Here is a 6,549-nt window from a genome sequence, read left to right on the forward strand (position 1 = left end):
GTGATTCAGTTTGAAGCAGTTTATAAATTGGAGAGCCATCCGTGGGAAGTTAAAGAAGCCATATAAACTCTCAAGTGAGACACAATTATTTGTCGTTAGCAGAGAGAGCGTTGCACGGAGATTTTTGCAGTTACCAAGGATAAGATATTTTGGTTGAATGGAAGTCCATGTGTCTGGAAGTCTTTCAAAACTTTCTGGAAGTCTTTTCCACTTAACATGGCTGGACTTGAAGTATTCTACGAGTCTTACACTTGTTCCAGAGTTGCCACCAAATCTTCCCTACTTAGATGCACAGGGTTGTAGCTCACTGAAGACAGTTGCAAAACCGGTGCCCCGTATCATGCCGACCGTGCAGAGCCATTGCACTTTAAATTTCACCAATTGTGATAACCTGGAGCAAGCTGCATTGGATGAAATCACATCGTTTGGTCAAAGTAAATGCCAGTTTCTATCAGATGTTCGTAAACACTACAATGAGGTCTCTCTCTATATCTAATTCTCTCTCCATGTGGCTTTCTGTATCCCTCTCTTTGATTCTTATATTAAAAGGAAACTCCACAATTAATGATTTTCCTTTTCTATAATGTTGCAGGGTTTTAGTTCAGGGGCTTTGTTCACCACTCGCTTTCCTGGATGTGAGGTACCTTCGTGGTTTTGTCATGAAGAAAGAGGATCTCTGTTGCAACGAAAACTCCTCCCACATTGGCATGACAAGAGCCTTTCAGGGATAGCTCTATGTGCTGTAGTCTCATTCCTTTCTAGCCAAAATCAATCAGCAGCTTCTCGGTGGCATGCACCTTTACGATAAAAGTTCAAGAAAAGTCTTGGATCCCCTTTACTTGCCAGGTAGGAAGTTGGGAGGGAGACAAGGAAGACAAGATTGAGTCAGATCATGTTTTTATAGCCTACATTACTTGCCCACATACGATAAGGTGTCTCGAAGATGAGAACTCTGATAAATGCAATTTTACTGAAGCCTCTCTTGAGTTTAATGTGACTGGTGGTACAAGTCAGATAGGAACATTCACGGTGTTGAGGTGCGGTTTAAGTTTGGTGTATGCAAAAGATAAAAACAAAAACAGTTCTCATGAGGCAAAGTATGATATGCCTGTTGAAGTAAGCTTTCAAGAACCTCAACAGGGGATGAAGGAGGAGCAAAGAAAACTTAAAAAGCAAGAATTCATGATAGACGACCAAAGAAGAAGCGAAAAACCAGAAGGTGTGTCTAGTGCCACTCAAACTTGTGGTGCAAGTGTAACCCCAAGAATGGAAGATCTCCAAGCAAATGGTTGAAAATCTCCAAGGTGGGATGATTATGTTTCAGGTGAACCAGATTCTTACACAAACCTCCAAGTAGTAATAAAAAAGATTGTACATTAAAAATTTCATGGTGGCGTATTTTTGTAGAGAGAGACATATATTTCATTGGTGGAGCAAATCTTTCTGGAGCAGTTGGTGTTCTTTTTGCTATGTAATGCTAAAGCATCTGCTTCAGCCAAATGACCCTTTTTGGCAGAGGGTTTTTGTTTACCAAAGCTTCTCTTTTACCATCATTTTACTTTATTGTGAATTCAGTACTGTTCACAGGATTTCCTGTCAAGTTACAGAGCAGAAAGGTAATCACTTATTAGAGACCTTAATTTGTTGTTGCCGGTTCAAGTTAATTTCATGGTCTTATTTGGTTATCAATTCTTTGTAAGACTCTTTTTTACGGTTGAATAAATAAATATTTTTTCACAATTCTTTCTCAAACTGATAATCTGAAATGGTCATCCTTCTTTCGCGTGAACATTGTTCTAATCCATCTATTAATTGAGCTCTGCAACCGTCGTTTGAAGTCTAGCTTCTCTGTTGTCATCTTTCAGCTTTCAAACTGTAGTACAGGTAAGGTCTCTGTTCCATGAGAAAAACCTTTTCAAGTGTTCCATGTCCTCATTAATGTTTGGGAAACACTGCAGATTTGAACAGCCAGAGAGAATCAGTTATTGAAGAGATTTCAGTTTCAAAAGATGCCTCAACCTGCAATATTTCTTTAAATTCACCTCAGTTAGGTATCTGAGGCTCTCTATATGGATTCAGAATTTTTTTTTTGTTTGCCGTCCTAGAAAAGGAACTCAAGTCTTGTTTATTGTGAAAAATGTCCTTGAAGTTCTACCACTACCTACATTCCAGAACTGCAGGCTCTTATCGGGAGGGTACAAATCTAAACAGTTTTTTCAAGAGTATTGAGAAATCTAGGATTATAAGCTTGACATTGATCTTTCAGCGGACCTTATTGCCAAACTCATGTTTCGTAAAGAAAACTCAACACCACCTGTGCTTCATTGCTCCGTTGAAGCACCAAGCTCTTCAGGCAATGGTGGGTCTTCAGGTTCAAGGGTTAGACTTCAGGTTCCTAAACAGGAGACTGAACCCTTCGTGAACCCATCAGCCTATGGTTGGTTTTAAGTTCTAACATCAGAAACTCATGATATGTTACGGGTCTAGTAGGAACCAAATTAGCTTGTACTAGGTCTTAGGCTCTCTCACGCTTATAAATAGGCTTGTTCCAAGTTGGTCTCTTTAGTTGTATCTACATAGTAAACGATCTTGCTTGTCTGTTTGATAAACTTGTTCCACTTTTGGTTCTTGTTATCTCTGAAGCTTGACTTTTATTAGAGAGGGTAAGTACTCAAGTAGCTATGTCACTGCTCTTTGGGTTGTTTTATGGTAGCGTGTTGGAGAAGGTATATATACATAAATGATTAGGGCTTTGCTTGCCATTCCAAACGTAAACGAAAAGAGTTCCCATTTGTGAGCTCTAAGCATTCAACCATTGAATTGAGACCGAGCCGCTTGAACCAAACTGATAAGGTCCATCAATGCTACTATCGAAAGAGGAAGAGAGGAGAAGTCAACGTGGTCAATGCTGAGATACAGAATTCGTCACAGGTGGCAAGTGGCTAAAGGGAAGGAGCGAAGCCTTGGGTCGTATCAGAGGGTTTCAACTTCTCTGAGTCAATAAAAGGAGCCGTTGCTCATCTCTTTCATTCATGTTTTTTATGTGTTGTGTGTGTTGCTGAGCCTGCGTGCTAGCTGGGAAAACGATCGTCATGAGATCGTTCCTTTAGATCCGTTTTGTAATTCTCCGTTACAGAAACGATCGTTTTTTTTTTCTCTGTTCACGATTTGTGAGTAGAGTAATAAATTGATTTGGTTGATTCTCATTTTTCTGGGTTTGTTGAGTTTGAGATAGATCTAAACTCTATCACAAACCGAACCAAAACTAAAGCAATTGTAAATATTTGAAACGACCTAATTGAACCAAATTTATTATCACTCATTTTTACACCAAGATTCATCAACTGTTTTTATAGAAATTTATTGGAAAAATACTAAGAAACATCATTTTGAAAAATTATTTGAACTCAAAACTTTTTTATTTTTGGTAAATGAATATAAATTTTTTTGTTGAATATTAAATGAAATTTCCCAAATTTATTAAGGAACATGTGATGAATTATTAATGTTCCAAAGAAAAAGATCTCTTTTTGCTGTCAAAAAAAAAAAAAAAATCTCATTTTGTTCAACGAACCAAAAAAAGACATCAATTATTGATATTAATGTAATACTATGGTTTTGACTTGACCTGGTTGGTTTTCAACTTTTTTTCTAAATACCGAACCGAAATCACAATGCACTTCTTCTATGAAGTAATGAAAGTATGAAACCAATCAAATAAACAAAACTAAACCGGATAAAATTGATTCGAACTCGGTTTATTTACACCTGACATGAAGATGGCCACGTAAACCAACATGATTCGTTTCGTCGTAACCAGTGAAGAAGCTCGAATCAAACAAAAGAGAGAGAACAAAAAAAAAAATCAAAATCTCCGGTGATTCAGGAACCGTACGTCGGAGATTGTTAAACACGGTGAGGGAAAAAAGATGGCGGGACAATCAAGAAAATGGATGATTCTCGTAGCGACGATCTGGATTCAAGCATTCACCGGTAAATATAATATTGAATTTTCAGATAGAAAATGTTATGTCTATATGATATTATTTGAATTATCTTTCATATGACTATATGAGCTTAGTCGATTAGTATCTTGGGAAGGAATGATTAATTTCTTGGATAGAAGATTGTGATCAAATACAACATTTTGTTAGGAATTTTTTTTCTATAATTGTTGTAATTCTCACCATCTCTCTATCTTTCACTCTTTCTTGTACGTTTGTGTTCACTTGTTCTAGAGAGAAAACAAGAACACATTTACTTTAATTGTCTACATTGTATTAACTTGGATCACAAAGATGATTCTTACAAGATACAACACACACATACTTATACTACTTTACTTCTACTTTCTACATACACATATATACTTGCACTTGGACCTTACTCCTAGTTCTAGACTCTCTTACACAAGCAAGGTTGCCACCCTACACATTGACATTGGAACACTAATTCCTTGATTTACTCTCTCTTTTCAACTCACAAAACACAAACCTATTTGGTTTGATGACTTTCCTTTCTTCCTTTGACTCTTCTCTTCACGATGTCTCTTCTCTGACATCGTCTTCTTCTTCCGATGCTTCTTCCTCTGTTCTTCATCTTCTTCTTCTCATGGGTTCTTCTTCTCTTTTGCAAGTTCAATCAAGGATACAATTCCAACAATAATTCTTGGTTCTTTCAAAACTGCCATTGTCTTACCGAACTTGCGACTAAAGTATGAATTTTGTTGATGTTTGTGGCAGGTGTTTCTATGTTGTTTACTAGCTGGGCTAAGTATATGTTGGTTTAACACAGTCTGCTTTGTGCTCTGCATCAGAAACTTTCCTGCAAACAGATCACTTGCTCTTTCTCTCACAGTGAGCTTTAATGGCGTAAGTGCTGCTTTATACACTCTTGCTTACAACGCGATCAATCCTGTTTCTACAGAGCTATACCTACTCTTAAACGCTCTTGTACCTCTTTTTGTCTCCTTCGCTGCTCTCATTCCTATTCTTCGCCAACCGCCTCTTGAACCTCTTCCACCCGATGGAGTTCGAAGAGACTCTCTCATGTTTCTATTGCTTAACATATTAGCGGTCTTGAACGGTGTTTATCTGCTTCTCTTTCGTTCAAAGACTTCTGATGTAACTTCAGCTCGTCTTCTCTTTAGTGGATCAATACTTCTCTTGATTCTTCCTCTATGCCTTCCTGGTCTAGTCTATGCTCGTAATTGGTATCTACACAATATCCACTCCAGTTTCCGTTTAGAAGGTTCTGGTTTCATTCTTGTTGATGTTGATGAGCTTGAGATGCATAAGGGAATGGTGACACGTGAAGCCAGCCTTGAAGGCTACCAGTTGCTAAACGATGATGTAGTGCGAGCTGCCAATACTAAGTTGTTGCACTAAGTTCATTACAAGAAATCAGCTTGAGATGCTTGGAGAGGAACATCCTCTATCTTTACTCTTATGTAGATCAGACTTCTGGCTTTACTATATTGCCTATTTTTGTGGTGGCACAATTGGACTGGTTTATAGCAACAACCTGGGACAGATTGCACAATCTTTAGGTAAAAAATCTGAGACAACAACTCTTGTCACGCTTTATTCGTCTTTCTCATTCTTCGGTCGATTGCTTTCAGCAACACCAGACTATATCAGAGCGTAAGTCCCTTACACAAGCCTTTGTATTCCTCTGGTTCTGGAATTGTGGAGATTATGATGTTATTGAAATGTATTGGGAGATATTGGTGTATATTTTGTATTTCCTTATTCAAATCATGTTCTAGAAGTATTAGGAAACATATAACTTGGTCTTCAAGTTATAGACTTGAAATGATAAGAAGAATTCATTCTAAAAACCCTTGCTGCTTATAGTTTTACATGGTATCAGAGCGCTAAGGGCCTAAATTCTTCGCTTCTTTTTCTTCTTCTTCGTTTCTCGTTTCTAAAAGATTTTTGTGTTTGTTCTTAAAGATCTTTGATTAAGATCAAAAGTTTGTCACGATGTCAACCAGCCAAGAAGAAAAAGCAATTGTTCCCAAGGTGCCTGATTCATCAGAAAACACACCTTACAGCTTGTCTTCCTCTGATAACCCGGGATCGATGATCTCCTCTGTTCAGTTGACAGGAGAGAACTATGCTGAGTGGGCTACGGAGATGTTGAATGCTCTCAAAGCAAAGAGGAAGACTGGCTTTGTTGATAGTTCGGTGGTGAAGCCGACGACTGCTGGACCGGAGATGGAGACGTGGACGAGTGTGAACTCGATGGTGGTGGGATGGTTGAGAACTTCGATCATACCGCGTGTTCGATCTACGGTGTCGTTCATTTCCGATGCAGCTGAATTGTGGGAGAGTTTGAGGAGACGTTTCTCCGTTGGGAACAAGGTTCGCATCCACCAGATTGTGTCGCTGATTGCGTCGTGTCGTCAAGAAGGACAGTCCGTGATTGATTATTAAGACCGTCTAGTTGTGTTATGGGATGAGTTGCAGAGTTATCGGGTGGTTCCAGTTTGTACGTGTGGAGCAGGAACTCAAATTGCGAAAGAGAGAGAGGATGAGAAAGTTCATC

At 38.5% G+C, this 6,549-nt stretch overlaps 1 pseudogene; it reads left to right on the forward strand.

Annotated features, from left to right (window-relative positions):
* The window catches only part of LOC9299580, a 75,305-nt pseudogene extending 69,557 nt beyond the window's left edge, over positions 1–5,748 (forward strand).
* The last annotated feature ends 801 nt before the right edge of the window (positions 5,749–6,549 follow it).

The sequence above is a fragment of the Arabidopsis lyrata genome (genome assembly GCF_000004255.2).
Source record: "Arabidopsis lyrata subsp. lyrata unplaced genomic scaffold ARALYscaffold_8, whole genome shotgun sequence".
Taxonomy (NCBI): domain Eukaryota; kingdom Viridiplantae; phylum Streptophyta; class Magnoliopsida; order Brassicales; family Brassicaceae; genus Arabidopsis; species Arabidopsis lyrata.